Below are 15,694 nucleotides of genomic sequence, written 5' to 3'. Positions count from 1 at the left end.
ATCACTAAGGTGTGGAATATGTGTCATTTGACTTTTTCAATGAAGAGACTGAATTTGTAACCTCATTTTGTATTTAGAAAACATGATTTAAAACTGTATATATAATATAATCAAACTGTTGGAGAATAGATGTAGAAGTGAAAATCTACCAAACAAAATGAATATTTTGTAGTGGTAAAATAATAGATTCATTTTAGTTTCTCATTTATATCTCTATGTTTTTCAAATGTTAAACAATAAGCACACTTATTTTACAACAATTGCAAAGGAAATTTTTTCACAGTCATTTTTTCATGTTTCATGGCACACATTTTCAAGTTTCACTGTCATTATTTGCATCAGTAAGCTATAGGGCTATGTGGAAGTCAGACAATGTGTGTGATTCAAAGGTTAGAACAGGGACTAGTGAGGGGCCCTGGGGTGGCTCAGTTGATTGAGTGTCCAGCTCTTGGTTTTGGCCCAGGTCATGATCTCATGGGTCAATGAGACTGAGCCCAGCACCCCGCGTCAGGCTCAGTGGGGAGTCTCCTTGAGATTCTCTCCCTCTGTCCCTCTCCCCACTCATGCTCTCTAAATAATAAATAAATAAATAAATCTTAAAAAAAAAAAAAACGGAGACTAGTGAAAGTTCCAGAAGACAGTCTGGGATTAGTTTAAGGCTAAAGTTTCTAATAAATAAATATAACTTCACTAACAGCAAGATTTATCTTGAGGAGTAATAGTACCTTTTCTCACTATTCCCTCTCCTGTACACAGACAGACAGAGGATGGAGAGGCTGCACTGAGGAGCAGTACTAGATAGAGAGCCACTCTAGAGCACCTTACAGCCAGAGAAAGATATCATTCCCACGCTAATAAAAAATTAGTGGTATGGGGCGCCTGGGTGGCACAGCGGTTAAGCGCCTGTAAAGAACCCAGAATTAAATCCTAGTAATATGGTCAACTAATGTTTGACAAGGGAGCCAAGAACATCCAGTGGGGAAAAGATAGTCTTTTCAACAAATGGTGCTGGGAAAACTGGAGAAACATATGTAGAACAATGAAATTGGACCCCTACCTCACACCACTCACAAAAATTGACTCAAAATCAATTAAAGACATAAACATAAGACCTGATACTGTAAAACTCCTAGAAGAAAACACAGGGAAGAAAAACTCACTGATACTCATCTTGGAAATGAGTTTTTGGACATGATGCCTAAAGAATAAAAAACAAAAGCAAAAATCAATAAGTAGGACTATATAAAACTCAAGAGATTCTACACAGCAAAAGAAATAATTAACAAAATGAAACTTCAGCATACAGAATGGGAGAAAATTTTTGCAGACCATTTATCGGATAAGGGGTCAATATCCAAAATATATAAAGAACTAACACAACTTAATAGCAACAAAAAAATTCTATTAAAAATGGGCCAGAAGAACTAAGTAGACATTTTTCCCAAGAGGACATCACAATAGCTACCAGGCACATGAAAAGATGCTCAACATCACTAATCATCAAGGAAATACAAATAGAAAACCACAGGGAGATATCACCTCACACCTGTTAGAATGGCTACCATCAAGAAGAGAAGAGGCAACAGATGCTGTCAAGGATGTGGTAGAAAGGGAACCCTTATACACTCTTGGTAGAAAAGTAAATTAGTCTAACCACTATGGAAAACGTTATGAAGTTTCCTCAAAAATTGAAAATAGATCTACCATAATACCCAGCAATTTCACTTCTGGGTATATACCCAAAGGAAATAAAAACAGGATTTTCACAAAATATATGCACACCCTTGTTTATCGCAGCATTATTTACAATAGAGAAGATATAGAAACAACCCAAATATCCCTAGATGGAAGAATGGCTAAAAAGAGATACGGTATATATACATGGTGGAATATTATTCAGCCACGAGAAAGGAAGATAGCCTGCTATTTGCAAAAGATGGATAGACCTTGAGCACATTAGGCTAAGCAAAATAAGTCAGAGGCAGAAAGACAAGTACTGTATGGTATCACTTATATGTGGAATCTAAAAATGTCAAACCTATAAAAGAAAAAAAACAGAGTAAAATGGTGGTTGCTAGGCAATGGGGATAAGATTGATGGTGTTTAAGGGTACAAACTTAAAATAAGTAGTAAATAAGCCATAGAGATTTAATGAACCATATAATGAACATAGACAATAATATTGTACTATAAAGATATAATGTGATAAATATCGTTTCGATGGCAATCATTTTACAATGTATCAAAGTAATATGCTACAATCTTAAATTTACAAAATGTAATGTGTCAAATTTGTCACATTACAAAAATTTTGGTCCTTGTTGAGGATGTGGTCATCCTTCACAAATGTTTTCTATTGTTTTCAAAATGTTAAAGAATCATTCCAGAAAGATTTGATAAGCAGCTATCCAGACTGGGTAGATCAAGACTCTGATGAACACAATGGGAAAAAACAGAAGGCAGAACACTTGAAGCAATAATGCTTTCCGAAGTTTTAATTTCTGACTCAATATGCGAGTTAGAATAAATTTAGCAGAATATCGATCACGCTGTCCAAAACTCCAGGATGGATATTTCAGACCATAACTAAAGAAAGTTATTTTTTTTAATCACATTCTAGGTGAATTAGTAGATGACCTTGACACTCTTTCACAAAAGAGAAATCAATAATCTATTTAATTACAGTGTTAAACCATCAGTAGTTTCTAATGGCACCTATTACACCAAAAGTTCTGTTTGCAAACTTAATGCTAATATCTAATTCATTGAAACATTTGCCTAATGGGATAGATGTAATAACTCACTAGGGTTTGCGTAGTGGTGCCTCAGTATGTTCCCACATATAACAGAACTCTTACTGGCCCTGAAAGCCAGAAACATATTTTATTATATCTCAGTTCTCTCTAATTACAAAAACAGATGTTTTTAAAATCTCGCAAATTTTCAAAATAAAATTAATTTAAACCAGTTTATTTTGTAAAAATAAAAACACACTTTCTAGAATTTTAAGGAAATTCTGGCAATCACATGAAAGTTTCACAATTCCAGAAAGACTGAGACTCTCCTTTTAAAAATCTGAGACTATGGAAGTTTAATTCACCTTGTGCCATACATATGATAGAATTTTCAAGAGGGAAACACTCACTGCCTTGAGGAATGAAGGATCAGTTGGACATAGCATCACTGGTAGCTTCTGGAGCACCAGCATGGACTACACAGTGGACCACTGGAATGATGCAGCACTCATCTGGGTGACAGCATTTGAGAATACCGATAGCTTTTTTATTTCAACTAACTTCTCTAGAAAATACTCAAAATCATTAGCATTAAATTAAACAATAAAGATTGTGAGCAAGACTTTACAAAGAGTCTCCTACCACCCTATCATTTATAAAACACCTTTACTGTGGGGCATTTTGGGATGGAGGTGGGATAGTGAGAGAAGAGAAAATGAAATATTTCAAGTTCAAGTGCCCTAGCCCTTGTTTCTCTTAGAGCAAGTTTCTTGACTGGGGTCAAAGAACACTTTCTAGATATAGGAAGATTTGGTATGTTTACATGTATATATTTCCTAGGGAAAAAGTATAAGGCTAATAAGACTCTCAAAAATGTTAATAACCCCAAAATGTTAATAACCACTGCAGTGTGTGGCCTACCTTGTGAATTCATGGTTTACAAGATGCAACCCTATGTAATGAGGTAGTCTATGTAAAAGCAAACACAAACACAAGCTTGTCTCCAACATGGCACAGATGCCTGGTCCCAATAGAGCATGCTCGCCTCACATCATGTATGTATTTCAGATTGCTGCACACATGAGTAGTAAAGATTTTGTAGTTACATCAGAGGCAAACCCATGACAAGACATTCCTTTTTTTAGTACAGGAGAGACATCATAGCAGTAGTTATGATGCTCAGAGAAATTCAACAAATTGTCTTTCACAAGCAGGGAGCCACAGCTCTGAGATGAGTCAGAGCGATTCCATTGACCCAGTCATTTACATGGGTACAAAATATTTTCCAGTTGCCCTTCCTCATGTAACTCATGGGTCATCAAAAGTGTTTTTTGAGCACTTAATGAAATCTTTGATGTGGCATTTCCTAGAACAGTTGGAGGTCCTGAAGAATTATTATCTTTCCATTGGGCAGAGTGGAAAGAACAGAAGGTTTACATTGTTCAAAAGAAGGTTCAAATTTCAGCTCAGCCTCTTACTGAATATGTGAATCTGGCTAACTTAAATTTTCCATTTCCTCATCTTCAAAATAAGTCTTCTAATACCTTCCTTGTTGGACTGCCTGACATAGGCAATAATAAATGATTTTCATTAGTACTCTCCACATAAATGTCCTCTCTACCTGTTCTTCATTGAAGGCAGAAAATGGCTATCCCAAACAGAGACCTAGAAATGAGAAAGGTGCCATAAGACAATAGGTTTAAATCTGACCATTCACTGAAAGACAATGAGGAGGCAGAAGAAAAGGAGGCAGAAAATAACACTACTAGTGCAATGGTTGAGGTACATTTATAAGTTACATCAGTTTAGGAGGGCTAGGTTAAGAATAGAACCTCCTTTCATAATAGTGAAAAAAAGCCACAAAGCTCTGCCTTTGTTAATCAATTTTTCCAAAGTATAATCTTTAAATACTAAATTATTATCAAATGACTCCTTTGGAAAATTTCAGTTCTCTTTCCCCATAGCTGCTTTCTTTACTTGGCAACCCAAGACTGGCTTGTATGACACTGCAGCTCTCTGCCTTTTCAGCATGACTTCCCCTTTAGCAGCAGGGGAGTCTGTGACCAAATAAGCTTTATAATCCTGTGGAAATGATAGGAGGTGTATAAACCCCTTTTCGGTTGGGAAAGGGCATTTTTCTGCCTGTAACTAATCTGAAAACAAACTCTCATTGCGCAGCCTTAACCATCTCCCTGGAAAGAAGAACTTAGGACTGAAATGACTAACCATACAATTCCCTACATCAGGGTGGCTACAAGAAGATACAGGCAGGCTCCCATAAAGCACTACTGGAGGACAGAGCATTTAGATCAGTCTTGTAGAACCAACAAAGTATGCCGCCAAGATTATGAACTGAGTTTTGAAAAATGGGAATGGGGCACCTGGGTGTCTACCTTCAGCTCAGGTCATGATCCCAGGGTCCTGGGATTGAGCCCCATGTTGGGCTCCCTGCTTGGGGGGGGGGCAGTCTGCTTCTACCTCTCCTTCTGCCCCTCCCCCCAACTTGTGCTCATTTGCTTGCTCTCTCTTTCTCTTTCTCTCAAAATAAATAAATAAATAAAAATCCTGAAAAGAAAAATGAGAATATGTTTTCACTAGGATGATATGAAACCAAAAAAAAAAAAAAGATAATTAAAAAAATGTCTAAGACTGCTGAGCGATACTGCTGAGGGATCAGACTTTAAATAAGACCAAGAAATTCTCAAAAGACAATATAATAAAGAAGGGGTTTATAAGCTGTATTTGTGTCATTGGAACTACATGGATTGATAAGGATTTGAGGAGGAAGCAAAGGGATGGCCAAAAAGGTAGAATCCTTTCTGAATTCACCCAGAGCAGCTCAGTTATACATATTGGGGTTCCACCATAAAAAAACAAACAAAAAAAATTTCTACTAGAAAAACATAAAAAAGATTTTTTAAAAGATCTGGAAAACATAGTATTGGAAAATTCATCTTTGGTCTTTAAAACACAGCACCATGATAAGCCATCAACATTTGCTCTGTGAATATTCTAAGAGTTAGGCATATGGGTACCTATGTCCTGACCTCAAAATGGGGCACTAGCACTTCTTTGGTTCCTCAGGCCTTATCTGTGAAATGATAAAACTTCTGGGCCCAACCAGAGAGCCATCTGAGATTCAAGGAACAGGAAAAAAAAAAAAACATACACAATAAGACTAACATATGTGAGGATGGGTATTCCTTGGCAGTGTTCCCACCCAGTCTCCTTTAGCAGAGACACATTAGCAACTGACGGTACTGGCCTTCCTCTTCACTGCTGTGGCTTCCTGTTTAGTTTGTAGTTTAGACCTGATATGAGCCAAAGACTCTCTTTCAAGTTGCCCTTGGCATTTCTCTCTCTCTCTCTTTAAAATGTTTTATTTTTAAGTAATCTCTACACCCACTGTGGAGCTCCAACTCACAACCCTGAGATCAATAGTTGCATGATTGTAACTGAGTGAACCAGCCAGGCGCCCCTTGGCATTTCTGTTCAAGTTGTGGAGACCATATGACTTGGACTTTGAGCTTTTGTGATCATTTAAGTTCCTCCTTGAAAAGACAGGTTCTCATCTCACAGGGCCTCTCTTAGTTTTAAAAATATGTCCAGCTAAAGCAATACCATTTCAACTCTTAAGATATACCCTATATGATGACTGGTGATGTTTCCTAAATGTTAAAGGAATTCATTGAAATTTCTAAATAAATAGGGATTCTGAAAACCCTGAAAGAAAACTATTTCTCAGTAACAAGACTGAAAAATTACATGTCTTGCCTTCCTACATCCCCAAACAAATGCAGGCTCCAAGAGTCCAGCTGGTATAAGGAATTTGTTTATTTTCAGGAACATTAATCAAAATGCATTCTAAATGTCATCCTTACCAAGTAAATATTAATGTACATGAGTCTCTGCAGAGGCACTAAAGGTCTGTTTCAGCTTGCTGATGTGGTTACTCATATATCAGCAATGTCAGGGCTGGACTTAGAGGCCAATTAAATTGTTGAAAGATGGGAAAATGGGCCTGTGTCTTCCTAGAATCCCACAATGGATTTTAGGAAACAAAAGTTCAGCAATGTTATTCTACAGTGGAGGAAACCAGAAAGGTGTGGCAGCTTACCCACAATCACCAGAACCTTTTTTGTCTTTAGATCTTATCTGTGAAATAATACTTCTGGCCCCTATGAATTCCAACAGTGGTACAGCTGGAAGTAGAACCTCGTCTGAGGTTGTTCCCACTATTCCACGCAGGATACAAAAGGGAAAATAGAAGGATGTTAGGCCTTCTAGGCCTAACGTAGGTCACATGAACATCCATCCTAGACCTCATGTAGGTCACATGAACATCCAAATTTTATTTATACTTATAGTAACTTTCCTAATAGTAGAAATGTTTAATCTGAGGTCAACAATGAGTCATAAGCATGGAAGTGAAAATTCCAGCATCAAATGTAAGAAGTGGGGCCAGACTGCTATTCCCAATGCTGTTATGTTAACGGGTGCCAGGATGGTTGCACAAGAATTTCTGGAATTACTGAAAAGTCCAGTTCTCAAAGACCCACAGAGGAGACCCTGATACAGAAGATTTAGGATGGGGCACATAAATCTGTGTGCTGTAGAACAAAGCTCCTAGGCACTTCTGTCTGATATTGTCATGTTCAGAATCTTTGAGGCCCCTTTTCACACTGACCATCTATTAAAGGACCCTCCCTTCAAGTTCTCAGTAGAATTCTCTCACATAGGACCAGCTGGGAAAGATGTGAGATAACCAAAAGGAGTTTGTTTGTGTGAGTTGTGGCCTGTTTGTCTGTTTTTAGCTAACCATACTCCCTCTGACTGGTCACCTTACACATTTGATGATGATGATGATGATGTCAACCACGATGACTAGGATAATAATAACCATAGGCAAAGTGTGCTAGGCCAGTGCTTCTCCAACATGAATACACATAAGAATTATTTAGGGATCCTATTAAAATGAAAATTCTGCTTCAGTGGGTCTGGGATGGGGCCTGAAGTTTCGCATTTCCAGCAAGTTCCCAAATGATGCCAATGTTGCTGGTCAATGGATGGCACTTTAAGGGGCAAGGCACTAGACTTTTTTAACTGGATATCTAGGGAGAATTGAGTTTATTTCAAACTCCTTAAATATTCAGCATCTCAGAAGGTAAATAAGCAGAGTACTGGCTTCTGAAAACAGTACTAAAAGCTAGACAGGCAGTCAGGGATCACTGGGCAGTGATTCATTCAAGTAGCGGGCAGGGCAAAAGAGTGTCATTGATGGCCTTTTTGCCACCAAAACTAAAACTAAAACACGCCATTGATTAAATATGCCCCAAGGAACTCACATCACAGGATTTTATGCTTGTTCATAAGATAATAAAGACCTGTCATCTCTTTAGGTCACAACCACATGATTTATCCCAGCTCCATGAGCCCTGCAGTTCTTTGTTTCTCCTCTAGACGAACATGCAACTATTCTGGAGAAGCCACAAAAGCAAGACAAGCTTTCTGTCACATCTGCATCCCTCCCTCCCTTTTATAAATCTCAAATCATAAACATGGCACAATGGAAAGAGTCCCCTGCCAAGTGTGGTTCTATGGCAGAGACACCTTGCACACAAAGTTAATCATTATCTGAGCAGTTAAGTAAGCAGTAATCACAGTCTCAGGAAAAACAGAAAGCAATTCTCAACTGAGAAAAAGGGATAGAATCTTCATAATTGCATTCTTTATTCCGCATTTTGTGTTTTTATACTATTTCCTTCATCAAACTAGGAAACAGCATTTAGGAAAATGCAGAGCCTATTGTACATGCTCAGTGAGTACTTGAAAATTGATTAATGGATTAATTGAATGACAGATATCCAGACACTTCTAAAATTTAAGGTTTTTTAAATTAGATCCCCCAAAAGTTTTAAGTAATAAAGAAAAATAAGCAAAAATGAGAACAAATAAAAATGGGTAGACTGTAGACAATGCATTATGTACAGCCAATATTATCAATTGCCAAGTCAAATGCATCCTCCTTTCTTCTTACCTGAAAAATCCCAAGTTAATTCATGTTTTGATATAGATCCTTTGCTCTTCAGGAAGTCTGTCTCACTGCAGAGGATAAACCATATTAAGCCAGACAGAGAAACCTCATCCCTCTCTGTCAGGGAGTGTTCGAAGGATAAGCATGTGTCCCCATGCTGGCCAACAGGATCTGACATAAAGTTCTCTGGGGGTTCTGGAAAGGATTGTCCTCTCTTGATGAAAACTGGGAAGTTCTCTGCTCTCTCACTTCCTTCCTCCTTAGGAGAATGCCATTTTAGGACATGAGGTTTGATGCTGCCACAATTTTGTGACCACAGGGTAAAAATTTATCCAAAGTGCTAACCTTATTGAGCACAGATCTAGCCCTAGAATGGGTTACCTCTTAGCTCCTTGTTATGGGAGAAAAACAAACCTCAATTGTCTAAGGTACTTTTAGTGGGGTATTCCATTATTTGTAGCTGAGAGCACATTACTAATACAATATGTTTCTCTTTATTTGTATGTATGTATTTTAAAATCTAATTCAGACTTCCCAAAAAAGAACAACTAATAAATCCATGGTTAACAAGTTTTTTGAGGTAATTATTTATTGGCTTGAGTTGTAAATTCTGGATTATAAATTGACACCCATAAAAGTATTAGCTGAACCTAAGTGACTACCAGGAAATATAGGGGGAAACCCCATACAAGTTTTAATAGAGGTAATCACTTACACATTCATTCATTCAACAAATATTTAACTGATACATTCTAGATCAAATTCTAGGCACTGGAGAGACAAGACAGCTAAATCCTCCTCTTCACGGAGCTGACATTCTAATGGGGCAGAGAGAAACTTCACGAGTTTATAACTATGATTAATAACACCAAGGGAAAAAACCTAGAATGATTATGTAAAGAGCAACTGCAGTGTTATCTTTAATTTTTTTACTTATTTTTTTCTTTTTTGAGGAGGAGGGGATTGAAGAGCAAAGGGAAAGGAAGAGAGAAATCCTAAGCAGGATCCACGCCCAGTGTGGTGCCCAACACAGGGCTCAGTCTCACGACCTGAGATCATGAACTGAGCCAAAATCAAGAGTCCCACCCTAACCAACTGAGCCACCCAGGTGCCCCTGCAGTGTTATCTTTAAATAAGTTTGTCAGGGGAGGCTGAGACTGATAAAAATCTAGTGGGGTGTCAGTCAATCCAAAGGGCTGCCATCTCCCAGCAGAGCAAAAATTGATAAACCCAATTGCCAGGGTACTGGAGGCTGAGCAAGGAAAAGGATATGATCACAAGAGGCAGTAAACATAGCAAGCTTTATTGGGCAGTGTTTGGACAGTGTTGCAAGACAGGGTTCGTCCCTTACAGCAAGAAACTGTACACAGGCTACAGTTCAGGCAGAGGAAACACTAGTCAGAAGAGGGGCGGGTTTCGTATCTAGGTGATGTTACTCAGCATGGCAGGGTCGGACAGCTCCAATGGGCCATAGCATCATGGGGCCTTACAACTGCAAGGACCTGTCTTATAAATAGGCAACAGCTGTTGAGTGAGGTTTCACAGCATATGCAAAGCAACCAGTCTCCAAATGCCCCAAAATGTGCTTCTTTGATCTATTTTCAAAATAATTGGGAAGAGTAAAAATTTGAGATTGATGCTGGTAGGATTTTGAGGTAATGCATCTCAGCCTGCTGTGGGGAAATACCTAACGGCCAACACATAGGTGCCATCTTTGAGTCATTTATGTAACAACAACCTATTGTTTTCAAGGAAGGACTGGCAAAAACAGTAATTGACAAATAGTTCTTTTTTTTAAGATTTTATTCATTTATTTGAGTGAGAGAGCAGGCGAGTGATTGCACATGGTGGGAGAGGGGAGGCAGAGGGAGAGGCAGACTCCCCACTAAGTAGGGAGCCTGACACAGGATGGATCCCAGGACCCATGAGATCATGACCTGAGCTGAAGGCAGCTGCTTAACCAACTGAGCCACCCAGGTGCCCCTGACATACAGTAATTCTGATAAGCCCAAGCATGACTTAAGAAATAGTGTTTGTAAGCCAGAAAGGAAAGAGTTTTTTAAACTTTCCTAATTGGCCTAGAAAACAAGGTGAAGAAAAGTCAAATAAAACTGACTAGATTCTCAAGTTTCTATTTAGCTGCTTAAGGGTCTTGAGAAAACAGGTAGAAGTCAGCTGCCTTTCATCTCCAGGTATGGCAGAAACAGCATGTTTAAAGGAAGAACTGAGAGGGGCGCCTGGGTGGCACAGCGGTTAAGTGTCTGCCTTTGGCCCAGGATGTAATCCCGGCGTTATGGGATCGAGCCCCACATCAGGCTCTTCTGCTGTGAGCCTGCTTCTTCCTCTCCCACTCCCCCTGCTTGTGTTCCCTCTCTCGCTGGCTGTCTCTATCTCTGTTGAATAAATAAATAAAATCTTTAAGAAAAAAAAAAGGAAGAACTGAGAAAGTATAGTTTTATCAAGGTTTTTAGTGAATTTTACTTTTGATTTAGGCTGGGAACACGAAGAAGCGAAGACATTAGATCCAAGTGATTTCATTCAACACAGAGCTGAGAGGAAGCTTGGAGTCTGTGCGTCAATTGGGAAACTGGGCTCAGAAAATTTAATGACTGTTGGAGATCACGTTGCTAATTAGGGATAGCCTGAAACTTCACTCCTCGACTTCCAGCCGTCAGCTTCACAAACCCTAGCAAACCTCTGTTGGTTATATAATCAAATAATCTCAAAGTCTTTTAGAGGAGTTAGAATGCATAAATTGCCTTTTTTTAAGTTGTAACCCTTTTCTCTTTCAACCTAGAGACACTATTGATATATAATATATCTAAGTTAAAGTGTAGGATGTAATGATTTGATACACATGTATATTGCAAAATGATTATTACAGTAAGGTTAAACTTCCCCATCCCCTCACATAAATACCATTTTTTTGTGTGTGGTGATAGCATTTAAGATCTACTCTCTTAAAAAAACTTGCAAGTATAAAATACAGTATTGTTAATTATAGTCACCATACTGTATATTTGATCCCTGAACTTATTCATCTTATAATTAGAAGTTTCAATGCTTTGACCAATATCTACCCGTTTCCCCCACCCTTCAGCCCCTGGAAACCACCATTTTCTACTCTCTATTTCTGAGTTTGTCTTTTTTAAATTCCACATATAAGTGAGAACATACAGTATTGGACTTTGTCTAACTTATTTCACTTAGTATAATGCCTTCGAGGTCCATCCATTTTGTTGCAAATGGAAGGATTTCTTTTTTTCACATAGTTAGGTAATATTCCAGTGTGTGTGTGTGTGTGTGTGTGTGTGTCTGTGTGTATACAACATATTCTTCATTTATTCATCTGTCAAAGAACACTTAGGTTCTTCCTATATTTTGGCTATTTTAAATAATGTTACAACAAATACTGGGGTACAGATATCTCTTTGAGATAGTGATTTCATTTCCTTCAGATATATCCCCAGAAGTGGGATTGATGAATCATATGGTAACTCTATTTTTTATTTCTTCAGGAATTTCCATACTATTTTCCATGGTGGCTGCACCAATTTACATTCCCACCAACAATGCACAATTTTTCCCTTTCCTTCATAGCCTCACCAATACTTGTCTCTTGTCTTTTTTAAAATAGTCATTCTAACAGGTTTGAGGTAATATTTCATTATGGTTTTGATTCACATTTCCCTGATGATTAGCAATGTTGAGTACCTTTTCATGTACTCGTTGGTCGTTTGTAGGTATCATCTGGAAACATGTCTATTCAAGTCATCTGCCCATTTGGGGGGGGCGGGGAGGAAGGGCAGAGGGAGATGGGGAAAGAGAGAATATTAAGCAGACTCCATGCCCAGCATGGAGCCCAGCAAAGGGCTCAGTCCCACAACCCTGAGATGATGACCTGAGCTGAAATCAAGAGTTGGACCCTTAACTGACTAAGCCACTCAGGCTCCTGACTCTACCCATTTTTTAATAAGATTTTTTTTTTTTTTGCTATTGCATTGTAGGAGATCCTTATATATTTTGGGTATTACTCCCTTATCATATAAGGTATGACATAAGACTTAAGATCTGTAAATATAAGATTTACAAATATTTTCTCCCATTCTGTAGGTTCCTTTTTCATTTTGCTGTTTCTTTTGCTATACAAAAGCTCTTTAATTTGATGTAGTCCCATTTGTTGTTGTTGTTGTTTTGCTCTTATGTTTTTGGTGTCATATCTAAAAACCATTGCCTTAATCAATATTAAAAAGCTTTTCCCTAATGTTTTCTTCTAGTGAAGTACATTTGCAGTTCTTACATTTAAAACTTCAAACCATTTCAAGATAGTTTTTGTGAGTATGTAAGATAAGGGTCTAATTTCATTCTCTTACATGGGAATATCTACTTTTTCCAGCACCATTGTTTGAAAAGACTATCCTTTCTTCATTGAGTATTCTTGGCTCCCTTGTCAAATATTAGTTGGCAATGAGTGGATTTATTCCTGGGCTCTCTATTCTGTTCCATTGGTCTATGTCTGTTTTTATGCCAGTACCATACTATTTTGACTACTATGGTTTTGGAATTGGTTTGAAATGAGGAGGCATAATGCCTCCAGCTTCATTCTTCTTTCTCGGGATCACTTTGACTATTTGGGGTCTTTTGTGGTGCCACACAAATTTTAGGATTATTTTTTCTATCTCTGTGAAAAATGCTATTGAAATTTTGATAGGGATCTCATTGTGTCTGCAGATCACTTTGGGTAGTGTAGACATTTTAACAATATTAATTCTTCCAATCCATGAACAAAAGATATCATTGCATTTATTTGTTTCTTTGTCAAGGCTTTTCATCAATGTCATAATTTTCAGTGTACAGGTTGTTCAGCTCCTTGGTTATATTTATTTGTATTTTATTACTTTTTATTCTAGTGCAAATGTGATTGTTTTCTTTATTTCTTTTTCAGATAGTTCATTGTTAGAGTATAGAAACACAGTTGATTTTTGTATATTGATTTTGTTGCATCTTGCAACTTTACTGAATTTATATATCAGTTCTAACAGCTTTTTTGGTAGAGTCTTTACGATTTTCTATATGTGAGATCATATATCATCCTTAAACAGGGACAATTTTACTTCTTTCTTTCTGATCCAGATAACTTTTGTGTTTTGTTCTGTTGTTTTTTTATTGCTGAATTGTTCTGGCTAGGACTTCCAATACTATGTTGAATAGGAGTGGTAACAGTAAGCACCCTGTCTTGTTGCTGATCTTAGTGGAAAATTTTTCAACCTTTCATCATTGAGGATGATGTTAACTATGGGTTTGTCTTATATGGTCTTTATGTTGAAGTATGTTCCCTCTATACCTAATTTATTGAGAGTTTTAGTTATGAAAGAATGTTGAATTTTGTTTTATGAAATGACGTTGAATTTTGTCAGATGCTCTTTCTGCATCTACTGAGATGATTATGCGATCTTTATCTTTTATTCTATTAATGTGGTATATCACATTTATTGATTTGTATGTATTAAAGCATCCATGCATACCAGGGATGAAACCCACTTGATCATGGTTTATAATTCTTTTAATGTGTTGTTGAATTTGGCTTGCTAGTATTTTGTTGAGAATTTGTGCATCTGAGAACTTGGGTTCATGAGTGCCTGCCTGGAGCTTAGGTTTGCAAAGACTGATTGGGACCCTGGGGCCACTGGAGCCAGCAAGTGCCATGGTGACTTGCTGGTTCCAGTGGCCCCAGGGTTCCAATATAGTCTGATATAGCCTGATATAAAACTGATATAAAATATAGTCTGATATAAAACTTTTTAAAGATATGTTTTAGGTATTTGACTTCATTGGGATTTTTTCCAAAGCTAACAATTAGAGTTTATTTGTTAAGAGTCAGGATTATATATATATTTTAAGAATTATCTATTTATTTTAGAGAGTGAGAGAGCATGAATGTGAGCAAGGGGAGGGGCAGAGGGAGAGAGAATCTCAAGGAGACGCCATGACTAGTGCAGGGCTTGATCTCACAACCCCGAGATCATGACCTGAGCTGAAACCAAGAGTCCGACGCTCAATGAACTGGGCCACTCAGGTGCCCCATGGTTATATTTTTTAACATTTTCTGTAAATGTCTACTTTCAGAAGAAAACAAGGGTAGCTCAATTAAAAGCTGTCAGACACACAGATGCTCTGTTGGGGCCATTTAATGGCAAAACACCTTTAGCCTGAGAGTCTGGAACTAAGCACTCTGTAAGAACAATCATTTAAAACACAACTGGAGTACGCTTTTTAAGCATTAATTTCTTGTGACAACAAATGAACTTAATGTAAGTGATTCTGCACCCTTAACAAGTTCATCCTTGAAAATATAGTGCAAGCAGAATTTTATCAGAAGAATGCACTAATCTCTCTTCCTTTTTAGAGCCGAACTTCCTTTCAAAGCATCCTTTTGAAAAGTTTGGTCCATTTTTACTGTTTATAGACATAAATCTCATACTGAGACCTTGGTCATGAGGCAGAACAGGTCCTTCCACATTTAGATCTCTGTCACCACATATTAGCTAATGTAATTCTAGATGCTGCATAGGTAATCCCAAAAATCTCAATTCCTAATGCAAAAGAATTCATTCTAGTAAAATCTAATAGGGTATGCGGTGAGTGGTCTCCTATGAAGTAATACAGTAACCCTAAAACTTTCCATCCACCATTCCCCACAACAAGAGTCATCAAACTCTTTCTGTAAAGAAGAGCTGGTAAATATTTTAGCCTTTGTGGGCCTTAACAGTCTTTATTGCAATCACTCAAGTCTGCTGTTGTAGTGTAAAAACAGCCACAAATAATAACTAAACAAACAAGCATGACTGTGTTCCAGTAAAACTTGATTTACAAAAATACATAGTGGATTGGATTTGACCCTCAAGCTGCAGTTTGCCAACCCCTA

The sequence above is a fragment of the Ursus maritimus genome, unplaced genomic scaffold (assembly GCF_017311325.1).
Source record: "Ursus maritimus isolate PB19 unplaced genomic scaffold, ASM1731132v1 scaffold_13, whole genome shotgun sequence".
Taxonomy (NCBI): Eukaryota; Metazoa; Chordata; class Mammalia; order Carnivora; family Ursidae; genus Ursus; species Ursus maritimus.
Note: the sequence above shows the minus strand (reverse complement) of the source record.